The sequence below is a fragment of the Antechinus flavipes genome, chromosome 2 (assembly GCF_016432865.1).
Source record: "Antechinus flavipes isolate AdamAnt ecotype Samford, QLD, Australia chromosome 2, AdamAnt_v2, whole genome shotgun sequence".
In the NCBI taxonomy this organism is placed as follows: domain Eukaryota; kingdom Metazoa; phylum Chordata; class Mammalia; order Dasyuromorphia; family Dasyuridae; genus Antechinus; species Antechinus flavipes.
Window position 1 is genome coordinate 608260027 of NC_067399.1, and position 26822 is coordinate 608286848.

General features: G+C 36.4%; 1 protein-coding gene across 5 annotated transcripts in view; it reads left to right on the plus strand.

The window, feature by feature from the left end:
• Positions 1-26822, plus strand: part of PCGF5 (polycomb group ring finger 5) — a 151220-nt gene that overhangs the window by 46149 nt on the left and 78249 nt on the right. For 3 of the 5 annotated variants that reach the window (XM_051981630.1, XM_051981627.1, XM_051981626.1), the window contains exon 3: positions 13465-13635. The exons of the other annotated variants lie outside the window; for them this stretch is intronic. The gene's annotated coding sequence lies outside the window, so the exon portion shown is untranslated. The remainder of the gene's footprint in view (positions 1-13464; positions 13636-26822) is intronic. 5 annotated transcript variants of the gene reach the window in all.

Genomic DNA, 26822 nt, shown 5'->3' on the forward strand with positions numbered 1-26822 from the left:
ATTCTTTTTTTTTCCAGGGAACTTTTATATCTCCCTCCCCTCGCCCCCTCCTCCCGCCTCCTCCCCCCTCCCCCCCATTGGCTAGTTCTGCTTTTTAAGGAGTTTTTCTCTTCAATGGATTTTTCTATCCCTTTTACTATTTGGCTGATTCTGTTTCTTAAAGCATTGTTTTCTTCAGTAATTTTCTCTGCTTCTTTTACTTAGCTATGAATTCCTTTTCTTACAGCATTCTCATTTTTCTAGCCTATTTCTAGATTTTTAATTTCATATTTTACCGTCTTAATTATTAAAGTTGGGCTCTGTTCCTAGAGTGAATGAGTTGCCATCACACAAGTTTCATGTTGCTGTTTTCAGAGATAGTTCTGGGAGTCTTAAGTTTTGGGTACTTCCGGGGTGGTATGAACCAGGCAAAGATGTATTCAGTGTTCTCCAGGCCTGTGCTTGAGACGTTAAAGTTTTTTGGAGAGGAGTATTGGGGAGAGTTTGGGTGAGTTGCTGTCATTACTCTGTCATTTTTAGCTCTACCCCTTTAGCCCCTATTTTCAAGGAGCTCTTAATAAGGGAAACTATTTGCAAAGTACCATGTACAAACAAAACAGACAGGATAAATTAGAAAAAATTTCAGGAAAAGGACTAAAATTAAGGAAGACTGAAAGTCTTTGTGTATAGTACTAGTTGGTCACAGAGATAAAAAAAATAAACAAAGATATTATAAATTGATCTCAACTTGCCCTCAAGTAATTTATAACCTCTTCTGGGAGGATGTGGAAGTTACTCAAAGAGAGGTTATCTTTGAAAGGAGAAAGAAGATACTCTGAGTGAGTAAGGCTGGATCAAGAAGCCAAGCCCATAAAATAGAGAGCTCAAAGACTCTCCTATATAACTCCCGCTCTGGGAAAGATTATCCGTTCAGAAGAATGTCTTTGTAGAGACTTGAGAATTGCGGAGGGGAGTACACCTTCACATGTCTCGTCTTCCTACCAGCACTTCTTTTGTTACTATGAAGGGCAGGGTCATTTGCAGCTTGCCTTTCCACTCAGTGTTCTTGTGCCTTTTCAGTTGTAGAATGTCCAATTTGGAGCTCCTTATCTCATCCTTCCTATCCATCCATGTTGGATCCTTATCCCATGTTTCCTTCCCTTTCCATTGCAACCTCAGAAACTCTCATTCTGTCAAATGAATGAGCAAATACAAAAGCATTTTGTGCCCATCATTATCCTAAGTCAGCAGTACAATGGAAAAGCAAGGTGGCTCTTGCCTTCACACAATCAGGCTGTAATAGGGAGAGAAAAGGCACTAATGACAACCCAACTTCAGGAATGAGTGAAAAGGCCTGATGGACTGCCATTGGAAGAAATGAGTTATTAACTGTTTCATCCCCCTGGGATGAATAATCCCTCTGTTTGGTATGCAATATCTTTGCCAACTAGGCCCTCCCCTCCCTTTAAGATATTGTGCCCCTCCCCCCATGTCACTTCAGTGACTTTGGTTTCCTTGCTGTTTCTCCATTTCTCTGTTGTGGGCATTTCTGCGCACTGTCCCCCAAGTCTGGGATGTTTTCTCTCCTTATCTCTGCCTCCTTCTAGCCCTGGCTAAAATCTCACCTTCTACAGTCCCAAAGCCTCTTTATCCTAGTGCCTTCTCTCTGCTGGTTATTTATCATTTATTTTGTACATAGTTTTTTGGATGTTTCCTCCTTCATTAAATTGTGAGATCCTCATGGGCAAGGACTATCTCTTCCCTTTTTTGTATCCCCAGGGCATAGCTCAGTGCCTGGCACACAGCAAGGTGCCTTATAAATGATTAGTTGCAGATTGATTAGTTAAGCACCCTTAGGGGGTTCTTTGAGGAAGTAAAGAGAAGACAATAAAGGAGACAGCTCTGATGGATGTATTATTAACAAACTGTCATATAGAGCCGGACCTTCTCCCTGGAAACATATTTTGTTAAATTTGTATTTTTTTTAAATTGGGGTATTGCTTCCCCTTAATATTCGTAAACTTTTTGAAGTCATGTGCTATTTCATGGGTATCTTTGTACTCCCAGCACTTAGCACAATGTCTGGCATATAGTAGGTGTCTAATAAATGATTGTTGAATTGAAAAGAATTAAATTGACGAACAAGAACCCTTATCTGGTATCATAGAACCCAGATAGTATAATTCTATAGAAGTCAAAAAAGAAGAAAGGATGGACTATCAGTAAATAACACAAGAGAAGTCTTGAAAAATCAGTGTTCTTTGCCCTAGAAAAGAAAAACAGAGTAAATATAAATAAAATACCACTTTTCTGAATTCAGCAAGCATCATGATGGAGACTGACTATTGGAGACTATTTTACAATTTTCTAATTTTTTAAACGAAAAAAGATCTTTTTAAAATTTCACTCAAAGCATCTGTGACATCAGTAAATTATCTTTGTAAGAGATAAATGGCTTTTGTTAGTGATGACTCTAAAAGGAGGCATATGCCATGTGACGTGTGTTCTGTATACAATACAGCCATGATATTTGGAATCTTGGCCATGGACGTGTGCCGCGCCTCTTAGGGAAACTAGCAAACCTATTCCAGTTCCTCATGGTGCTAGACACCTGGTGCCATTTAGATGGCACCTGTTTTCTGCTGTTCTGTCTCTCACTCATCATGGTTTACACATTTTTATCAGTGAGACTCACAGGCATGTTTGAGATTCTGGATTGGACCCAGGTCTCAACGTATCTTGTATAGTCTTTCAAAAATTAGCGTGAAAAGTATGATTGTCATTTTGCATTTTTTGTAGCCACTTCTCTGTCATATGCTCAAGAATAACTGATACATTCTCTATTCTGGGGAAAAATTAAAGATACACCAATTATTGTGTGTATAAACTAGGAGATTCACTGAAAATAAGTAGAATATAGGGTCATATAGGAAATAAATGTGGCTTATTTCTTTAACCAATCTGTTCTAAGGGTTTATAGTTAGGCCTTTATTACTGGCTCCCTTTCTAATTCTAGGCAAGTTATTATGTCTCTGTGACTTGGCCAGTTTCCTAGATTTATCTACTAACTTGATGAGGGAGTTTCCAGTTGAGGAATTTCCCAAACCGAGCTGATCACAGATCTTCAGTATATTCCTGTATATGATTTTTATCCGAATTATGTTGCATTGACAGTGTTCTTATTTAAATTAAACTGTGTTCCATATTTCTGACTGTATTTATCAAGATTCGTTTAATTAACCCTGTTGTTTATTGAAACTCTACTATGCAGGTGACAAAATACAAAAGAAATCTAGGACAAAGTTTTTGATTTCCAAGAGCAAACTTCTGTATTTAGGAGATAGTGTACAGGAAGCTTTTAAAATCTTTTTTTAATGAAAAATTTACAGAAAAGCAAAGAAAAGAATCTCCGAGTAGGAAGCCATTCATAGGTTGTAATTTGTACCAGTAAAGACATTACCAATCCAAATAAGATGATTCATCTATCACATCATTACTAAAGAGTTATTGATGATTCAGCTATTCTGTGTCTATGTCATCTTCAACTCTTTCTGTCTTCCTTTTCTGGTTTCCCTAACCCTAAATCTTCAATAATAGCCTCCAGGCAGCTCAGCTAAATAATACTAATACTTTGAATTTGGGTGGTATTTTGCAATATAATGTAACTATGTTAGCACATTATAGGTGGTATACTAAATGCATTATTTAATATGATTTTCATAAAAATTTTGCTGATTAGTTTTGCAAACAGTAGACTCCCAGGTATTTATTAATGTCTACTATGTGCTAGATAGTAGAGATTCAGAGATAAAAATGAAATAAGCAAGCCTTTTGAAGGCAGAAACTGTCTTAAAGATAGCATCAATACATCTAAGTGTAAATCAAATATATGCAAAATAAATCCAAATAAATTCAAGGTAAATTTCAGAATGAGGCACAACTGTTGGCTGGATTAGATCAGGATTGTAATCCCAGAGCAATTGTTAAGAGAGCTTTGAATTTTAGGGGGAGAAGTGTGGATATATTCAAATAGGCAAGAAAGAACAATCATTACACTTTTTCCCAATGATTAGCATTATGCCTGACATATATTAGAAATTTAAGAAATACTTATTAACTTAAATTGATGTGGAAGTGATGAAAAGAAAGTGATTTCAGAGGATTAATCTGGGGACTATAATAAAAGGATAAACTGGAGTTATGAGATTGGAAGCAGGAAGATAAATTCAGAGGCTTTGTAATCCATGATATGGTAAGAGATTAATAGAGTAAGAATGGAAAATTCTGAGTGCTGTTTTAAGATTGAGTTAACTGAGAGAGAGTATACACCAATAAAAGTGACTTAAGATTTTTTTTTTCTAGTGTCCCATATAAGTAAAAATCACAGTGACTCCCTATTGCCTCCAAGAGCAAATACAAAATGCTCTCTTTGGCTTTCAGATCCCTTTATTATCTCACCCCCTCCTACCTTTTCAGTTTTCCCATACCTTATTCCCTAATATCTTAAACAAAAAGGAAGATTCCTAAGATCACCTGGCTGGATAAGATACCAGACATTGAGGTCCTTTTTTCAGTTTATTTTTATTTTTAATTTGTTTTTATTTTCAAAATACATGCAAAGATAATTTTCACATTCATCCTTGCAAAATTTTGGGTTCCAAACCTTTTTTCCTCCCTTTTCCCACCCTCATCCCCTAAAGAGTAAGTAATCCAATATATGTTAAAAATGCACAATTCTTCTACATGTTTCCACATTTATCATACTGCATAAGAAAAATCAGATCAAAAAGGAAAAAAATGAGAAGGAAAACAAAAATCAAGCAAATGGCAACAATGATAAAATAAAAATACTATGTTGTGATCTGCATTCTACAGTTCTCTCACAGTGCAGATGGCTCTCTCCATCACAAGACCATTGGAACTGGTCTGAATCATCTCACTGTTAAAAAGAGCCATGTCCATCGCAGTTGATCATCACATAATCTTGCTGTTGCTATGTACAATGATCTCCTGGTTCTCCTCACTTCACTTAGTATCAGTTCATATGAGTCTCTCTAGGCTTCTCAGAAATCATTCTGCTGATCATTTCTTATAGAAGTTACTGTACAGTACTGTACAGTAATTGTAACTTGACTGTAATATAGTGATATCATTGTGGTCCTCTTTGAGAAAGAAGTACACCAACAAACAAAATACAAATCACTCCGACTTTCACTTTGGGCCAGCAGAAGGTCCCAGACCAGATCAAGCCCCAGTGGTCATTGGGCTCTGATTGGCTCAGAGTGAACATAAATAGCAATTGTGTCAGTTTTGGCCAGAGATCCTGGTGGGCCTTCCCCTCTCAGATTAATTTTTTTTATTAGATGAGAGGCCAGTCAATTCATTTCTAACCTAGCCTTAATCACTGAGTGAGCACTGCTTCAATCACATTTAGACCTGTTAAAGACCTTAGTTTTAACAGTCCAAGGCCTCCCACTGCATCCAGACCATCTCCAGGAGTCCTGATCCCTATCTGGCCACTGGACCCAGATGGCTCCAGAAGAAAAAGTGAGGTGGGGGACCTTGCCCAGCCCTCCCTCACTGATATGTCATGGCGTCATCTCCCTGCTATCATGGCTGTTAGAAAACTAAGGACAAACACCAACCCCCGAATGGACTTTTCCATCTAATGACCCTGGACTCCTGACTGTTGGAGGAACAATGCACTCTGTCTCGGTGCTTTATGCCTTTGCTCTGGCTGCCCCTCATAACTGGAATGCTTTCGCCCCTCTACTCTGACTGCTGTCCTTCCTGGCTTCCTTTAAGTCTTTTTTACAGGAGTTTTTGATCACTCTCTTTCTTCTTACCCCTCGCCTCCCTTCTGTGTTTGGAGGGGGGAGGGGAGAGGTAAATGGTATTTTTTTTCCCCAATTACATGTAAAGATAGTTTTCAACATCCATTTTTGTAAAATTTTGAGTTCTGTCTTTTTCTTCATCCCTCATCCCCAAGACAGCAAGCAGTCTGATTTAGATTATACTTGTACAATCACGTCAAACATAATTCTACATTAGCACTGTTGTGAAAGAACAATCAGAAAAAAAGAAAAAAAACCACAAGAAAGAAAAAAAGAAAAAAAAGTAAAATTAATTTGTTTTGATCTGCATCCATAGTTTTTTTCTAGATATGGATAGCATTTTCCATCATGAATCTTTTGGAATTATCTTAGATTATTGTGTCAAGAGCAATCATTCATAGCTGATCATCATACAGTGTGACTGCTCTTGTGTACAGGCATATCTCACTCAGCATCAGTTCAGGTCTTTCCAGCTTTCATCACTTTTTCTAGAATGATAAAATTCCATTTCATTCATTTGCTACAATTTGTTTAGCCATCCCCCAATTAATGGCCACTCTTTTTGTGGTAGCAAAAAATTAGAAATTGTAATTTCTAATTCTTTGCTACCACAAAAAGAGTTGCTATAAATATTTTTGTACATGAGTCCTTTTTTCCTTTTTTATGATCTCTTTAGGAAATAGACTCAGTAACAACCCTACTGGATTAAAGATATGCAATTTTTATAGCCCTTTGGGCAGAGTTCCAAATTGCTCTCTAAAATGTCTGAGTCAGTTCCCAACTCCACCAGTAATGTATTAGTGTCTCAATTTTCCTAAATCCTCTCTCAAGATTTTATCATTTTCCTTTTCTATCATATTAGCCAAACTGAAAGGTGTAAGGTCGTACCTCAGTTGTTTTAATTTGCATTTCTCTATGACTTTAATTTCCTCATCTGAAAATTGCCTGTTCATATCCTTTGACTAATTATCAATTGAGGAATAATTTGTATTCTTATAAATTCCACCCACTTCTCTTTATATTAGAAAAAAGAGAAACATTATCAGAAATATTTACTTTAAAAATTATTCCCCAAATTTCTGCTTCCCTTCTTTATCTTGGTTATATTGGCTTTGTTTGTGTAAAATCTTTTTAATTTAATGTAATCAAAATTACCCATTTTGCATTTCATAATGTTCTTTATCTCTTATTTGGTCAGAAATTTTCTCCTTCTCTTTAGTGAGACGGAAACTTTTCCTTGCTTTCCTAATTTGTTTATGGTGTCACTCTTTATGTCTCAATCATGTATTTACTCATTTTAACCTTATCTTGACAAATGGTGTAAGATGTTGGTCTATACCTAGTTTCTGCCATATTGTGTTTCAGTTTTCCCCAGGGATTTTTGTCAGATAATGCGCTCTTATCCCCATAAATGGAGTCTTCGGGTTTATCAAATAGTAGATTATTATAATCATTTTCTATTGTATCTTGTGTACCTAATCTGTTCCACTGATCCAGCACTCTATTTCTTAGCCAGTACCAAATAGTTTTGCTGCTTTGTTGCTTTAGAATATAATTTTAAATTTGATGTGACTAGGCCATCTTTCTTTGCCTTTTTTCCCCTTAATTCCCTTGATATTCTTGACCTTTTGCTTTTCCAGAATTTTATTACTATTTTTTCTAGCTCAATAAAGTAATTTTTTGGCACTGAATAAATTAATTTAGGTAGAATTGAAATTTTTATTATGTTAACTTGTCCTACTTGATGTTTTTCCATCAAGCTATTAGCTATAAGGAGAAAGACATAAAATATAGGGGGGAGATGGGATAAGGAGAAAGACACCACCAGGCAGAAAGCAGTGTCAGGCTAACTAACCCCAAAGGGATGTGGGCCATAGGCAGATTTATCAGGGAAATTTAACCTCAAGGGTTTGACATCTCACTGTATACAGTAAGATGGAGTGTGAAAAGTGTTTTGTAATTATATTCATGTATAGCTTCTGAGTTTGTCCTGGCAGATAAACTCCCAAATGTTTTATATTGTCTACAGTTATTTTTTTTTTCCCCTAAGATTAAGTGACTTGCTTAGGGTCACACAGGAAATATTAAGTGTCTGAGGTCAGATTTGAACTCAAGTTCTCCTGACTTCAGGACTAGTGTTCTATCCACTACACCATCTAGCTGCCCCTCCACAGTTATTTTAAGTGAAAATTTCTTTATCTATTTGCTGAGCTTTGTTGGTAATATGTAGAAATACTGATAATGTAGATGAATTTATTTTACATTCTGCAACTTTGCTAAAGTTGTTAATTGTTTCAATTAGTTTTTAGTTGATTCTCTATATCACCATATTATCTGCAAAAAGCAATAATTTTATTTCCTCATTGCTTAATCTAATTCTTTCAATTTCTTTTTCTTTTATTGTTAAAGCTAACATTTCTAGTACAATAACGAATAATAGTGGTGATAATTAAGATCCTTGTTTTACCTCTGATCTTATTGAGAAGTCTTGTAATTTATTTCCATTTATATAGATTCTACTTATTTTAAGGAAAACTATTCATTCCTATAATCTCTACTTTTTTTATAGGAATGGGGGCTATATTTTGTCAAGAGCTTTTTCTGCAACTATTGAAAGAAAGATAGTTTCTGTTGGTTTTGTATTTATATGATCAGTTATACTGATAGTTTTTCTAATATTGAATCAGTCTGCATTCCTGGTATAAAATCCCATCAATTCTTTTATCCTGGTGACAAATTGCTATAATCTTTTTGTTAATGTTTTATTTAAAATTATCACACCAATTTCCATTAGGGAAGTTGGTTTATACTGTTCATTCTCTGTTTTGGTTCTTCCAGCTTTTGGTATCAGCACTATATTTGTCATAAAAGCAATCTGGTAGGATTCTGCTTTTGCCTATTTTCCCAAATAGTTTATATGGATGTTTGGGAGAATTCACTTTTAAATCCATCTGGCTCTGGAGATTTTTTCCTTAGGGAGTTCACTGTTAGCTTGTTAAATTTCTTTCTTTTTTTTTTTTTTTAAATGCAGTTATTTAAATATTTTATTTTCTATTAATCTGGGCAATTTATATTTTTGAAAATATTCATCCTTTCACTTAGTTTATCAAATTTATTGGCATATAGTTAGGTAAAACAACTCCTAATTATTGCTTTAACTTTTTCTTCATTGGTGGTAAATCACCCTTTTCATTTTTGATACCTGTAATTTGGTTTTTCTTCTTTTTAAAATCAAGTTAATCAAAGTGATGAGGGCCTGAGTCACTCGGTGGGATTAGCAGAGAAAGCCTGAATTAAGGATAAGATTACTCTCTAAGGCAAGCAGGATAGGGATCAGTTCAACCTTACAGGCCTACCCCTGTAGAGGTCTTGGGTAACCCCATCTTACTATATACATTGAGATGTCAAATCCTTGAGGTTAAATTCCCCAGATAAATCTGCCTATGGCTCACATCCCTTTGGGGTTAGTTAGCCTGACATTGCTTTCTGCCTGGTGGTGTCTTTCTCCGTATCCCATCTCCCCCCTATATTTTATGTCTTTCTCCTTATAACTAATTCTTTTAGGGTGCTAAACTCGCAAATGGAGTATTTCCTTTCTCCTGGTTAATTGTGAGTTACATTAGGGAACTTGTATTTTCCATTATTGTTAAAAACCCCTTTTTGCTAACTATATGCTCTCCCAAATCTATTTTATATTTAGTATTTCTGCTGTCTATTTTACCTCTTCTTTTTGTCTGTAACTTCTTATCATAAATAAACGTAACTTTTGCCAAAGAGAAAGGCCATTGTGAATTTATCATATGACCAAACCCCAATATTTGGTGCCAAACTCCAATATTTCGTAGGTCTACATCAATCTCTCATCATTTGGTGCTGAACCTCAAATACATCAAAAGGTTTATCTGTTTTATTGGAGTTTTCGTAAAAAATAATTCAGTAGTTGTCTTTTCGGTTTTATTAATCTCTCCTTTGATTTTCAGAATTTCTAATTTGGTATTTAATTGGGGATTTTTAATTTGTTATTTTTCTAGCTTTTAAAATTACATGCCCAATTCATTGATTGTGCCTTTTCTGTTTTATTCATGTAAACATTTAGAAACATATAATTTTCCCCTAAGTATTCTTCTGGCTCCATCCCATTAATTTTAATATGTTGTCTCATACTTTGATGAAATTATTGATTCTTTCCATGATTTGTTGTTTGACCCACTTGTTCTTTAGGTTTCAATTTCTAATTAAAATTAATTTTAATTGATCTTTCCATAGCTGTTTATTACCTGTAATTGTTATTGCATTATGATCTGACAAGGAAACATTTAATATTTCTGCATTTCTGCATTTGATTATTTTTTTTTAAATAACTTTTTATCGATAAAACCCATGCCAAGGTAATTTTTTACAACATTATCCCTTGCACTCACTTCTGTCCGATTTTTCCTCTCCCTCCCTCCACCCCGTCCCCCAGATGGCAAGCAGTTCTTTACATGTTGAATAGGTTACAGTATGTCCTAGATACAATATATGTGTGCAGAACCGAACAGTTTTCTTGTTGCACAGGGAAAATTGGATTCAGAAGGTATAAATAATCTAGGAAGAAAAATAAAAATGCAAGCAGTTTATATTCATTTCCCAGTGTTCTTTCTTTGGGTGTAGCTGCTTCTGTCCATCCTTGATCACTTGAATCTGAACCTAGCTCTCTTTATCGAAGCAACCCACTTCCATAAGAATACATCCTCAAACAGTATCGTTGTTGAGGTATATAATGATCTCCTGGTTCTGCTCATTTCACTTAGCATCAGTTCATGTAAGTCTCGCCAGTCCTCTCTGTATTCATCCTGCTGGTCATTCCTTACAGAACAATAATATTCCATAACATCCATATATCACAATTTACCCAGCCATTCTCCAATTGATGGGCATCCATTCATTTTCCAGTTTCTAGCCACTACAAACAGGGCTGCCACAAACATTTTGGCACATACAGGTCCCTTTCCCTTCTTTAGTATCTCTTTGGGGTATAAGCCCAGTAGAAACACTGCTGGATCAAAGGATATGCACAGTTTGACAACTTTTTGAGCATAGTTCCAAATTGCTCTCCAGAATGGCTGGATGTGTTCACAATTCCACCAACAATGTATCAGCGTCCCTGTTTTCCCACATCCCCTCCAACATTCCACATTATCTTTCCTTATCACTCTAGCCAATCTGACAGGTGTGTAGTGGTATCTCAGAGTTGTCTTAATTTGCATTTCTCTGATAAATAATGATTTGGAGCATATTTTCATATGTCTATGAATAGTTTCAATTTCTTCATCTGAGAATTGTCTGTTCATATCCTTTGACCATTTATCAATTGAAGAATGGTTTGATTTCTTATAAATTAGAGTCAATTCTCTATATATTTTGGAAATGAGGCCTTTATCAGAACCTTTGATTATAAAAATGTTTTCCCAGTTTATTGTTTCCCTTCTAATCTTGTCTGCATTTGTTTTGTTTGTACAAAAACTTTTCAATTTGATATAATCAAAATTTTCTATTTTGTGGTCAATAGTGATCTCTAGTTCTTCTTTGGTCATAAATTCCTCCCTCTTCCACAGGTCTGAGAGGTAAACTATCCTATGCTTTTCCAATTTATTTATAATCTCATTCTTTATGCCTAGGTCATGAACCCATTTTGACCTTATCTTGGTGTACGGTGTTAAGTGTGGGTCAATGCCTAGTTTCTGCCATACTAATTTCCAATTTTCCCAGCAATTTTTGTCAAATAATCTGCATTTGATTATGAGATTTTTTAATGCCCTAATACAGTTAAGTTTTTGTTTGTCTCCAACTCATTTTAACTCCATTGTCTTCCCTCGCTTAAATATTTTCTACTTATTCTGTACTTAGTTTACTTTGTATATTTTTTCTCCTTAGGCAATTGGGGTTAAGAAGGTCACACAGCTAGGAAGTGTTCACATCTGAGACCAGACTTGAATTCACATCCTCCCGACTTCAGGGCTAATGCTCTATCTGCTATGCCATCTAGCTGCCCCTTACTTTGTATATCTTTGTTTATATGTTGTTTCCTCATTAGATTATAAGCTCCATGTGGGTAGAGATTGTCTTTTGTCCTGTTTTGCATTCCCAACTCTCATATGCATATAGTAGGTGCATAATAAATGTTCATTGAATGAATCAATGAAAGGTTTGCAGTTAAGTAGGAAATAAAACTAATAAATAGCAGAGGCAAAATAGCATATACAATAATGAACAACTAAAGAAAAACTTAAAGATGTTTATGTGAGTCTATATATATTTATATATAAATACCTTTGACCTTATTGAATGTATACTTTTTTAAAAAGAAAAATGTATTAATCAAGTTTTATATATGACAACAGAAACACTTCTTGTTTGGGAATTTTTGTGCTCAAGAGGCTTCCATATATGGAATTCTAAGGCTGTGAATATGGAATCCCAAAGTTGTTTAAAAAAGTAAAAAGGCTTGGAACAGAGGCCCATATTTTACAATTTGTGGATTAGTTGAAAATAACCCAAATGCAGTTCAATAAAACTAACTTGGTTGTGAGATCAATGACAATCTGGAAGAAAAGACTGTTATGTCTCATTTTCAGTTTTTAAATTATTTTTGTCCCAATTACCAAGCATTTTTTTCTCTCTCCGCCCTCTCTTCTAAGTAAAATTCTTGTAAGCAATGTGCAGTCAAGCAAAGCAAATTTTCATACTTCCTAGAGCCAAAAATGTGTGGCTCATTCTTCATAAAGATCATTATTTCTAAAGAATCCATAAAACAAAAGTTCCAATTTATATTGAAATGACAACTTTTATATCCTCCTTTAAACTGAAAATTCACATTAATCAAATAACTAAACATTTTATTTCAACTGTGGAAAACAAGTCCATAAAATCTTTCCTTTACTCACAGCATGAGAAGTAACATGAGAATTAACATAGCACGTAATTTTTCTCCTGTAGGTCAAATGAAATAGTAATACAGAGCATCAGATATAGGTGCTGAAATTAGTAATGATCTCCCAAAACTGGGCAATAGATAATAGACTCTACAGCTGAAAAATTCTTTAATAGTAATTCATAAATCTTCAATCATTGAGTTCCATATATTTTAGGAACTATTAGTGACAAGCATCTATTATGTTTGGGGGGAAGCATATTTCATTAAAATTAATCTCAGGGAGCCTCAATTCTTGATGAAATGTGCTGTTATACACCTGAATTTATCCTTTTCTGTCTTTTATATACACACATACACACACACTCACACACGTGTATGTGTATGTGTATGCAGCCTTAGCATAGGAACAAATAAAATAAAAAAATAAAAATAAGGTTTTACTTGATGTGAACTGACAATGTTCAATTCTGAAACCTACTTTTAGTGGAGGACTGATCAGCATTGGGCAGTTTGATGCAGGTATGTTGTAGGAAGTGCTTTGTACAGGATCTGCAAGCTTTCAGAAGCTTAACTGAGTGGTCAGCCTTCCCAGACCTAGCAGCCTGTAACACCCAGTACCTGTTGCCCCTGTCGCGTGTGTAGCCACTTTGTTTCCCTTTCTCGGTCTCTCAGCCCGTAGCCAGCTGGAGCAGCTGCAGTGCCCTTAATTTCAAACTATGCCCTCTCTTGTTGCAGCTGCTGTCTCTCCCAGGAGATGGGTTGGTGATCTCTCACCGCCCTGTCCTTCAGGGACTCTTCTCACACCAGGATCCAGGTTGCTGAAGCTAGCCATGGTGAGGCTGAATTTGACATATAGACAGACCTCCACCATGCTCTCCAGTTGTCAGGGCAACTGCAGCGTTATCTGTAAGTATCTGAGCAGATAGCATACAACTTCAAACCCTCTGTTCTCTCAAGATCTCCACCACTAATTCCCAGGTGGGACGGGAAAATACCTCTACCCAAGTGCTACAGGGAAGCTATTGGCATGTCTTTGGGACAGAAAACGCTGCAAGTCTTTGTCTCTTTAACCTGGTATGGGAAAAAGGACAGTCGATAATCTGTTCTCCATGGAAAAGACTTGGCAGTGGTTCTGTTACCTCCATTGAATGACCATTTGCTTTGGCTCTTGGTGATTAAACCACAATCTCTTCCTCGCTGCCTGGGAATCAGGATGGTAAAATTACCACTGGCCTACGAGATCCTGGTAGGAAGGATGGTTAGCTAGTGCCCCCTTGCCACCACCCCTATCTCCCATCCACCCAACATTAGGTTGGGAGGGGAGTGCTGTAAGACTGTGTCTTAGCCCCATGATTTATTGAGTTTTAGAACTGTGAAGGACTTTAAAAGTAACTTAATGTAGCTGCTGCTTTTTTATAACTCCTCTGTCCAGGTCTACCGTTCTTTGCCAGCTAACTGTGGAATTCTAGGCAAGACACTTAACCTTGCTTTGCTTATTCTCATCTTTCTGAAAGATGAGAAGTTAAGCTCTGATCTTTTGATTTCTAACATTCTATATATTTCTGTGAGATTTGGCTCCATGAAGCACCTGCCCCAGTTTCACAGCTGGTGGGCCAGTAGCAGAGCTAGCTTCAGGAGGTAGGTTTCTATCCATTCTAGTACCTCAGACCCTTTCTTCGGTCATTAGGTCTGTTGGTTGGTCTGTGAGAAACGGAATTAATTTCACTCTACTCTTGGATATTACAAGGTAAGGAAAGGGTCAATAGCTAGCTCATTTGATCCTCATGGCAGTCCTGGGAAATGTTATTACAGGCATTAATGAATTGCTTAAATTCACATAGCTGATAAATGTCAGGGGTGGAATTTGAACCTTGATCTCTACTAAGGCTTAATAGATAGCATTTTGAGGAAGTATTTATTGAATGAATAACTTCAGTGATTTAGAGGATCTTTATAGAGGAGTCCCCAACCTATTTCTATTAAAAAGCTTTTTTAAAATGATCTTATTAAAATGCTTAATATAAGTAAAATGTAATCATTAATAAAAGGCCTGCAAAAATTACAGAGATGTGTCTGACCAGTACCTGTACAGATGAATCAGTTGGTCTTTCACTGAATCTCTCTTCTTACCTTGAAGCTACAGAATTAACGCTGCTATCTGCATTAGCCTTGTATTTGCTAGTCACCTTGCCTCATGTCTTCTCACTCCATATTTGCTTGTAGTTTTCTGCTGCCATTGGATCTGCCCCACACTTTCTCTTGCTATCATCCCGTGGAGCACTCCCTTATTTCACAGATAAAAAGATCTAAGCTTTGGGATCTCAGCATCTGAAGGTACCTTAAAGGTCAGCTGATAGCTGAGGTCTCCCACTTCCTTGGTACTCTTGGCCCTGAGGGAAAGGAGAGTGAACAATTCTTCTCGGATCCTTCATTTAAGGATGGCGCCCAGGCTATCTTTTCCTTTCCCACCTGGCTGCATCCTAGACCTCATCCTGCCCCTTGGGTTGGCTTCTGTGTATGTATTGTCTTCCCCCTTTAGATTGTGAGCTCCTCTCCTGCAAGAACTTCTTGCTTTGTTTTGTTTTGTTTGTTGACTGGCTGATTGATTCCATGCAAAAGACCCTCAGGGATAGGGATATAAGCACTTCTAGCTACAGAAGAGCCTCACAAAGCCTCTATTCTTGGGCAGTTCTCATTATCTTCTTTACATTGAGCCAACATCTGTTATAGTTCTGTTATTGCTCTCTTGAATACTCAATAAAAGTGTGATATCTTTTCCATATGATGGACCTTCACCCATTTTAAAGCAACTATTAACCCTCCCCAACACTCCATTACCCCTACCCCGAGTATTTTCCTCTGTAATTTAGATTTTCATTTATTTTAATCATCCTATGTATAAAAGTTTCCAGACCCCTCACCAAAGATTTAGAATTGGAGGAAGCCTGTGAGGGCTTCTAGTTTATCCTAGTTATTCTTTTGTATGAGTTCCAATTTGTCATAGGCTTTCTAATTTTTTTTAAAATATCTTTTAAAAGTGGGAATGTTGTGCCAAAGTTCCCTTTTTAATGTCGTGACCCAGTTTCTCCAATTGTCCTATTTAGTTATTCTGCCTCAGGTTATAACCTTTCCCTCTTAATGTTTGAGATAAAGGTCTACCTCAGTTGCTCTGCCCCAAAACCCCAGGCTATAATCATTCCCTCTTAAATGGTTGATGAGATGAAGGTTTTATATCTTTAGATTATAGGCATTCCTTCTTAATGTTTGACAAGATAAAGGTTTATCCATTTTAGATGTCATTAGAATATCAGTAACCTCCCTCCATTGTGTCATCCTAGGGGCTTCCCCCACCATTAGGTTATCCCCACCTAGCTACCTCCCTCATTATGTCACTGTTCTTGTTATCCTATAAAAAGTTTGCCGTCCCAGTACTCAGGGCTGGATTCTTTGAGATGATAGTCTCGTCCATCCCTGATACCAAGATCCATCTGGTCCCAGTATCTCTCTCCATTTAATAAACTATTGAATTGGTCTCTAACCTCTGTCTTGCTCAGTTTGTTTGGCATTACAGTATCTCTCTCCATTTAATAAACTATTGAATTGGTCTCTAAATAAATAAATAAAGATAAAGTATCTTTAAAAAAAAAAGACTTGGAATATTATACTGGTACTTCAAATATCATTTGAGCATTTCAGAATGAAGTGAGGCAGCTCTCTCTTGATTTTGGTACGCTGCTTCCATTAATTCAATTTAATATATTAAGTATTTAGCGGCCAACTCACAATATTAGCTTATATTAATAGTTTAATTTACATACTAAGACTTAAATATAAAGAATAGTGCCCCTGAGAGACTGGAAGACTCTTGCTCTCTAGTAAAAGGTCTTTTGGAAAGTCTCTTTGGGACCTTGTTTCACTTAATTGTCCTTACCATTAACCATGATTTGGCATATGCTCAGTCAAAGGTTTCTGTGTGTCTGTGTATCTGTGTCTGTCTGTTTGTGCTAGGCCACTTGTTTGAAAACTGGTTGCCTCTGTTCCTTAGAGGATTGTAATCAGATTGTCAAAACAATCTTGTGAATAATCTTTTTCTTAGTTCTTTGACAGTTATTCAAAGGCATTCTCCCATATGTGTATTTAGTATCTAACAAAATATTTCAAAATATAATTTAAATAAATTCTATTTGAGTGATACAGTAGAACAAGTTGAAGATTTAATCAAGTTTTTGTAGAAATTAAGTGACTTGCCTAGGGCATATAGTTAATGGTAAGGGTACTCCCAAATCTAGGTCTCCTGGATCTCCTTCCTTCCTTCCACCATCTTCCCGTAGGGGAAGTATTTGTCCTAGCCTCCAAAAATAAAGGCTAAACTGAAGGTAACAGCAAATCTAGTTCATATACTCTGTTATAACACCTCTTTAATGTAAATGTACCATTTATTGGACTGGTTAACTATATTTTCATTTTATCCCTTGGTTAAAAAAGATTCCGATTTATTTTTCTAATATATGAATATTTGATTTAGTGAATTTCACGCACCTCACCTTTATCAAAAGCAGTGAGGGAAATAGAAAAGCCTATGTTTTTCATTATTGTTAGTGTGCTTTTCATTCCCATGTGCTAAGAGAACAAAATTTAATATGGTCCACCTCTTTTGCCCAATGTATTTGAAAGTAGTTGTTATAGCATCCTTCTCTTACCATTTTTGTCTTTATATAAATGTTTATTATTTTTGTAATAGTCATCTTTAGTGGTTTCACTTAATTTCCACCTTTTGAGACTGTCTCAAATATCCTTCAGCTTCTTAATTGTAGTTATCACCATGTTAATCTCATTACTTTTCCTGCATCCCTCTCCAGTAAAAACTGAAATCTTTAATGTCCATTTCATCATTTAACTGCATTCATTTTAAAGTATACATTTCAGAAGACTGCATTGAATAGCATCATTTAGTCCCTTTGAAAAATAAATCAAAACAATAATTCTAATAGGACAATAAGAAATACTTCAAATACAGCCGTAGAGGTCTGTATTTGTTTAATATGCCTTAATTGTTTTCTCATGAATAAAATCACAGAATCAAGATATTTTAGAGTCAAGGACCTCAAAGACAATCATAGTGCAAACCAATTCTAAAAGAGAATTTACTTTATATTTTCACCAAAAAGTAGTTATCCACCTTCTGCTTGAAGACCTTCCAGGAAGGAGAACATCTTTCACCTTCTGAGGTAGGCCATTCTACTTTTAGACAGCTTTGAAGTTTTTCTTTATGTAAAACCAAGTCTGTCTCTGCAGTTCCCCCCCCCCCCCACTTGCTCCTGCTTCTGTCACAAAACAAATTTAATACATCTTGCAAGTGACAACTTTTCAAATATCTGGAGCCAACTATTATTATATATGTGTGTGTGTGTATATATACATATACACGCTTGTGTGTGTGTGTGTGTGTGTGTGTGTGTGTATATATATATATATATCAGGTATCAGAATAGGAATTTTAGAAGAGGGAATAGTTAAATTGACTTTAAGGCAGGATTTTTTGAGGACTAGCAACTAGCATAGAAGGAAGAAATGAACTGTCATGTACAGGGAACAGTAAGTAGGCCGGTTTGGCCGGAATGTGGAGTGTGTAAAGGAGATAATGAATTGAGAAAAATAGAGATTTTAAAATGTATAGGAACTTCTGTTGACTCTTAGAGATAATGGGGAGCCATTAAAAAAGGGAGTAGTATATAGGCAAATGTGGTTTTAGAAATAGCAATCTGTCAGCTTTGTGGAACAAAGACTCTGAGAAGGAGATTTAAGGCAGGGAAGCAGATTAAGAAGCAATTGCAGAAGACTAGGCTAGAGGCAATGAGGGTCTAAACCAAGATGTAATTGGAGAAAAGGAGGGATGGATGCACAAAGTCTCATGGAGGTAGAATTGATAGGAGGTGACAACTAATTAGATAGGACATTATAAAAGATCATAGCAAGCTTGTGAGCCTGGGTGATGGATAGGATGGTCGTGCCCTCAACAGAAATAAGAGTTTAAGAAGCAAAGAAAATTTTAGGAAAATATTATGAACTCTGCTTTGGAAGTATTGAATTTATATTCCAACACTTATTTGAAAATATCCAGTAGGCTTAACCATACTGGGTTTTTTTTGTGTGTACTTAATTCAATTTGAGACAAGCATTTATAAATGTCAAGTAACGTGCTAAGAGCTGGAGAGATGAAAAAAGAGAAAAACAGTCCTTAATTCAAGGAAGTCACAATACAATTGTATATGTCCAAGATATAGGCAATATAAATTGGAGATAAATTCAGAGGGAAGACATTAGAGGGGACTCGAAAGACTTCTTTTAGAAGGTAAGGTTTTAGATGAGATTTGAAGGAATCCAGGGAAGCCAAACAGCATAGATGAGGACAACGAATTCTAAGCTTTAAGGACGGCCAATGAAAATGTGTGAAATTGGGATGTAGAATATTGAGGAACAGCAAGAAGGATTATTAAACACCAGTATTGTCTTAGGTACTATTTTAGACTTCTGGGATAAAAATAGAAAATGAAACACAATCTTTACTCAAAAAGCTTATGTGGGGAAAACAATACATTACCCACAATTAAAATAAGAGCACTGACAATTGAGGGGTAGGGAAGCTAAGCAGGACATTCCAGATATGGTCAATATCATCTGTAATATAGAATATCTTGTATTTACAGCAAGTAGATCAGTTTAAGTGAAATATAGAGCATGTAATGAGAAATAATGTGATATTCTAGTTAATTCTTTTAAGTCCAAATGCAAAATTTTATAATTACCCCTTTTAAATTAAAACTTCTTATCCATCATTCAATCTTATTGATCTCTTTTGTGGTTCTTATTCTGTAATCCATCATATTAACTCAACTTCCCAGATCTGAGCTATCTAAAAATCTGATATTGTATGGCTTCATATAAGTCATTCATGGAAGTGTTGAACAACCCAGGGTCAAAGAGAAAGAGACCTCAGGGCAGTGTACTAGAGGCTTCCCTGAAAGTTGATTTTGTCCTATTAATCACCACCTTTTGGGCCTAATCATTAAACTGGTTCTGAATATATCTATATCATCAAGCCCACATTTTATTTACAAGTATGAAGGATCGACTTTCAGATACTTAGCAGACATTCAGGTGTACTCATAAGTAGGCTTATGGACTATTTCATTAACATTGTTCCAAAAGAAAAGGAAGCCAGTCTGTTCTTAGTTTTTGAGAACCCTAAGCTGGCTCCTTTTGATTAGTTTTCCTTTTTAACATGTTGACTGGTTGTTTCTACACGTTCTAGAACGTTGGTGATGGAGAAGGGAGGAGGAGGAGGAGGAGAGCTTTATTCAGTACTTGAAGGTTTGCAAAACACTTGATAGAGCTCATCTCATTTGACTCTCAAGTCATGAATCAAAATGAAGCTCAGAGAACTTTGGTTTGTAGTCTCCATGTGTTTACTTTGGAAAGTGAATATAGAATTATTTCTGTCCAGGCTTTCTACTTCCCTTCCCCACAGTTTTACCAAAGGTTCAGCAGTCACACCTTGTCCAGTTTTTTTATAATGGTTGTGCAGGTTTGATATCTTGAATTCATTAAGAGGGCAAAGTGCCTGCTTAGTAATATCCCACTTATTGGGGAGTTTTAATTCCCTGGTGTTTTGGTTTTGTTGTTGTTGTTGTTTTTTGGGATCACTATCTTCCTTGGCAGAAATGAAGTAAAATGACAAGTAGTTCTGCTTTCTCTCCCTTTTCTATTATTAAGGGATAGAAGGCAGTAATCAAGTAAAGATTTCTTTACAAGATAAGCTCTTTGAAGAAGGATTTTTTCCCTTTTGTTTTTGTATCCTCAGTGGTTACCTAATAGTCATTTATTAAAGCCTTGGTGATTGATTGAGTTCTTACTCTTTTATAAAGAAATGTATGAGTGAAATATCATGATGAAGCTCTTGGATTATAGACAGAGATTCAAAAACTTTCTTATTGATTTTTTTTTTTTTTTTTTTTTACCATTTCTTCACTTATTTCAGTCCTGCCACATGTTTAACAGGGCAGGTGGTGGCACAGTGTTTAGAGTGGCCAAACTCCAGAATGTTTGGCCTGGTGTCGGAAGATTCTTCTTCCTGAGTTTAAATCCAATCCTTAACTGTGTGATCCTGGCCTACTCACTGAACCCACTTTGCCTCATCTGTAAAATAAGCTGGAGATGGAAATGGCAAACCCCTCTTGTATCTTTACCAAGAAAACTCTACACGAGGTCATGAGAATCAGACAGGACTGGAAAAAATGACTTAATAACAACTCTTAACAACAACCTATGTTATGATATATACTTGATAAGTAATTTAAATTTAGTAGGAATTTTGCCTTTGAGGGTAATTATATTCAGGTAAACAACACAAAAATTATTGGTAATTCTGCCCTTTTACAATCCAAAAGGGTGATGACAAAATATTTCAATTATTTTTGAACCACAAAATGTCAGGTTATTTTTATTTTTTTACTTCATGTTTATAAATAAATAATACATAGGAAAAATCCTGGACGTTTTCCACCTCTGTGCGTTTGTTTTAATGTCTAGGCTGGAATGTTCTTCCTTACTATTTCTTCTTGTTGAATTCCTACTCATTATAGCCCAGTTCATATGCTACTTCTTCTCTAAAGCTTCTCAAATACTTTTTTTCTGGATTTCTTTAGCTGTTATCATCAAACTTCACACTGAATTGTTTGGTGCCTCTCCAATGCAACCAAAATATATTGTTATATATCTGTTATTTTCTGTCTTATCCCCTTTAAAAAAAAAAAAAAACTTTGTATCTCCTCTAGGGCTTAGTACTATGCTCTGCAAACAGTAGTTATTCAATAAATGTTTGTTTAATTGAATTGGACAAAAAGGAAAAGCTTTTAGTTAGATCTAATAAACTCAGACACAGTTTACAGGTCTGAGATTACGTGGATGACATTTGAATTTTTTAAATCAATAAAGAAATTTTAAAAATAATAGTAACTTGGGTTGAAATTTAATATTTGCTTATCTGAAAATCTGGGGAGAAAGGTGAAATTATAGAGGACCACATAAGCTTTTTATGTAAAATATTGTAGTTGAATGTCATTTTAAGGTACAAGAAATATATGAGTTAACAGTAAAATAAATCATAATGTTTAATTATTAATTGTAATGCAAAGAAAAATCCAAGTTGGAAAATGTCATCTTGGCTATTATTCACTGAGGAAACTATCTTTATTTCATTTTTGGGGCATCCCTTTATAAAAGTTTTCTTTTGCTAATTCACTTATTAGAATATTTGCATTAGGCATTTAAGAATGAATATCTAACCAAAATTGTGATTGGGTAGCTTGGCCCTAACTGAAGTAAAAATTCAGCTAGAGGATTTGTTTATTTGTTTGTTTTTGGTATCTATGTGATTTCATTGTGTGAGGATGTTCCCTCCAAATGCCACCATCAATGCAGATCTGCCACTTGTCTGCAGTTTAGTCTTTGCAATTTGTTTGAGGACATTAAAGGATTAAAATTTGCTTGTCTGTGGTGATATGCTCTTTATATACCAGAAGCAAACATGTACTTAATTCTGATTAAGTACCTGATTATTTGCATAAAAATGTTCAAGGTAGGGCTCTGTACTCTATAAGTAATTTGTTCCAGACCTCCTCAGATTGGTCTTGATTGTTATGCTAAAAAGATGATTTTTTTTTTATCATTTTTCTCCACAGTGCCCCATCTCTCAGTAGGATCCACCATTCCGTGCCCCTTCTAAGCCATGCTTAGCCAACCCCTAGAATTGTGTTTCTCCAATCAATGTCGTTCCTTCATTCAGATTCCTGCACTGGGATTCCCACTGTATAAAATTTTAGCCCCATTGAGACTGTACAAAACCCGCTGCCCCACGTTTTGTCAGTTTCGTTCCTCAGTCTATAAAATTTTAGCCCCATGCAATATAAGCCATTGTCAGTTTCATTCCACCTTGTTACCTGTCACACAGGTCTGTCCCTGCGCCTCTCCCTGTTGATTCTTTTCTGCTGCCTTTTTACATAGAACTTCTTATGCCAGCAAGTGCCCTTCTTCCCTTCTTCCACAGCCCCTGTCTTCAAAACTCACGTGCCTTGAAACTCACACTTCCTGGGAAGCATCTTTTGAAATCCTGACATTATTTTACAATTTCCTCACCAATGAGTAATTATTCATTCGGCCGCTAGGGGGCGCAGTGAATATAGCCCTGGGCCTGAAGTCAGGAAAGCCTAAGTTCAACTGGGGCCTCAGACAGGTATTAACAGTGGGACCCTGGGCAAGTTACTTAACCCTGTTTATCTCCATTTCCTCATCTGTAAAATGAACTGGAGAAGGAAACAACAAAACACTCCAGGACCTTTGGCAAGAAAATCCCTCATCGAGTCTCTGACGAATCAGCACTGAAACGACCTAACGATAACAATTATCCACAGGCATGTTATATACAAACAAGCTAAAAAAGATATAAAGCAGAGATAACATCAGAGGGTATATTAGAAGGGTCAGGAAAGGCTTCTTGCAGAAGGTAAGAATGTAGCTGAAAATTGCCAGGAGCCAGGGAAACCAGGAGGAGATAAAGTAGAAGAATATTCCAGGCAGGAGGGCTGAGAGCTAGTGGAAATGAATGGAGGAAGTAAGAAGACCCATCAGCAGGTGATGTCAGTGGCCCAGGTGTGAGGTGATGGGAAAGTCTGTACCATTGAGTTGGCAGGGTCTGGGGAGAAGAGTGCTGAGCAGAAAGTGTGACAGTAAGCTGGGCTGGCCGAGGATGGCTGTGCCCTCAGCAGAAATAGGAAATAATTTGGGACATGTTGAGTTTAGAGAGTCTATGGGACATCTAGTTTAAGATGTCCTATAGACAGTGAGAGAACAAGACCAGGGATTCAGTGGCATCAAAATTCCCAGATATGAAATAATATCCAAGAAAAGGGCATAAACAGTTTAAAAAGGTTGCAGAGCGGTCAAGAAGTATAATAATTGGGAAAAGGCCATTAGATTTGGCAAGTAAAAGATCACTGCTAACGTTTTAGAATCAGCTGGCGGCTAGTGGTGGAACATGGGGCTCTGGAGTCAGAACTGAGGTTCAATTAGACTAAAGATGCTGTTTAATCCTTGTCAAGTCATATGACCTGTTTGCCTCAGTTTCCTCAACTGTAAAATGGGGATAATAAGAGCACCCACTTCACAGGTTTTTTGTAAAGCTCAGTTGAGATAATATTTATAGAAAATGCACAACACAGTATCTGGTACATGGGCCCTACATAAACAGAGGAATTCAATCTACCTCTTCACTTCAAGAGTGGCTTTTTATCCCCTTTGTGCTGCTTCTCAACATAAGGAACTCCTCCACTAAGTTTCATATAATTGCGTGCTGTTTCATGAGGTATTTTTGTCAATCTCCATGGGATAAGCATAGACACTGAAAATAGGAAGTATTTTTCTATTTTCTTAGTATGCTCTCTTCCTCTCATTCTCATTTCCTCAATGCTTGGCATAAGGCTCAGTATACAATGGGGATTTAATTCTCTCAATAAGCATTTCATCAGCATTTACTATATGTCCAGGCACTGTGAGAGATACTAGTTCCAAAGACTTCACTCTACAATTCTTTGGAAAGAAGACTTGTAAATAAGTCTAGTAAACACCCAGGATTGAACTGCTCAAGTTCGTTCTATGGGACAAATAAAGAAAAGAGATTACTTTCCCCAAAGGAAAGGAAACGGGGTGAGAAAGTTTCATGAAGGAGGTGATGGAGGAACCAGTGTTTGGAAGAAGGGGGGTGGGCAGCAGCTTTCCTTGGGTACTGCTGACAGCGTTGGGAGAAAGAAGAGTCCCTTTCTTCTCCAGCCATATTTGGCTGTAGAGACAGAGCTAGTAAAAGCATGGTGATGGTGCAGGGCAGAATAAGAGCTGGCAACAGGGAAGTTAGCCCGGTTTGGTTTTAATACATCCAGAGTATGTGAAGGGAAGCAATGCTAAGAATGTTGGTAGAGAGGCTGCAGAAAAAATAAGGAGGCTATTCTTTTCTAGAAGTTTGGCCATGAAGGAGTGGAGGGAGCCAGGTGATGGCTTGAAGGAATGGCCAGGGAGCTAGAAGGTATTGGTTTTTAGGGTGTGTGTTGGGGGTAAGTGTGTGTGTGTGTGTGTGTGTGTGTGTGTGTGTGTGTGAATTTCTCATTTGTAGGCTGAGGAAGAGCTGAGGCAGTAAAGAGTAAAACATTGTCCGAGTTCAGCAGTACTGAAGGAGCAGGGGGACATGAAGGAGAAAGGTGTTAAGATTTCTTACTCAGTTTTTTCTTGGTTACAAGAAGCTATCTTCTTGTTTTCTCTACCCTTCTTTACTTAGAAATATACCTTTTGCAAAAGGAATCCTTGATTAATATTTTTGGAAGGCAGTGTCATGTGTACCGGGGAGTAGAGGGGGAGGGGGGGAGTGGAGTGGAGTTAATTTCTTCTGACCTTTTTCCATTGCACTGTTTTCTCATGAAAGCAATTTGTCTATATTGGTCCAAAGTCATTCGGTCTGTTTGGACAATATAGATGAACTGCACATATTTGGTGGCACAATAGATAATAGTACCAAATGTGTGTACTAATAATGAACTTCACTTGTAAAATTTTTCAAGAAAATGGGAAAGCATCCATATATTTATTGTACTTTTTTCAGTACAGATAGTTGTGCTGTGAATGGTAATTTTTAAAAATTGGCATGCTGCCATGTATGTTATGACTTATTATAATGGAATAGCTTCTATTACATATTTTAAATATACTGGAAATAAGATGACTTTTCCTATAGTGGTTTGTTTATTCTCAGAAATTAAAGAAATCTGCAGTGAAATCCTTCAAGCATAAAGTCATTTACCTAGCCTGTTTTCCCAGCTCATCATGATTGGTGTAACTTATTGAAGCTGATCACGGTTTAGCAAACTGGCAGATAGAGATTTATGAGGGGGTTCCCATTAGGATTAGTAAAGTAGCATTGGTGAAAGTTGTTTTTGATGTGCAGTGCACAGATTGCATTTTCTTTTCCCTTTTCCTCTTCACTGGCCCCAGCCACCATAAATTTAATTATACAAGGAACGATAGGAACTCTACTTATTCCTTTTAGTAGTTTGATATAGGTAAGATTTAAGGCAGCAATTTAATCTTTTTTTTTTTTTTTTTTTTTTGACAGCCAGGGTCACACAGCTAGAAGTGTTAGGTGTCTGAGGCCCGATTTGAACTAAGGTCCTCCTGACTTAAGAGCTGGTGCTCTATCCACTCTGCCACCTAGCTACCCTGCAGCAATTAATCTTTAAAGATTGTTAAGAGCCACTTTAGGCTCCAGCAATGTTTTCAGTTTCTTCTACTGCATGTATATATTCATATTCAGTAATTCAGGGAAGAATAATAACTGACTTGCATGTGAACCAATGAGCATTTTATTGAGCACCTACATATACTATATGTCACGCATTGTGCTAAGTGCTTTATAATTTTTATCTCATTTGGTTCCTGCAACAATGCTAGGAGATATGTTATTATCTCCATTTTATAAATGAGGAAATTGGACAACAGAAGTAACTTGCTCAGGATTATAGCACTAGTTAATGGCCAAATTTGAACTGGCTCTTCATGACTCCTGGCCCAGGTCTGTTAACTTGTACCATTCATTGGTCCCTGCCCTTAAAGTATATAAATGATCTATAGATGCTGTAATTATAGAGATGACATATATGGATGATAGAGATGTATATATACATGTCTATAACATGTATACATATTTATACAATCTCTTTAATACATGCATCTATAAATCACCTTTCTCTACATATAATTACACGAGTCTATGTAATTTCAAAATCCATTTAGAAAGTACTATCAGCTAAGAGGAAACAAAGAACCCCAGGAATGGAGTGTCCCTTCAGTCAAGCTTTGAAGGAAACTAGATAGTCTGAGAGCTTATGAAGAAGGAACACATGCTAGTTACAGGCAAAGACAGTGAAATGAGAGGTGGGAGGAATGTTTTGTGTGTGAGGAACCTCAAAAATACTTATCTGGCTAGACTGTAGAGA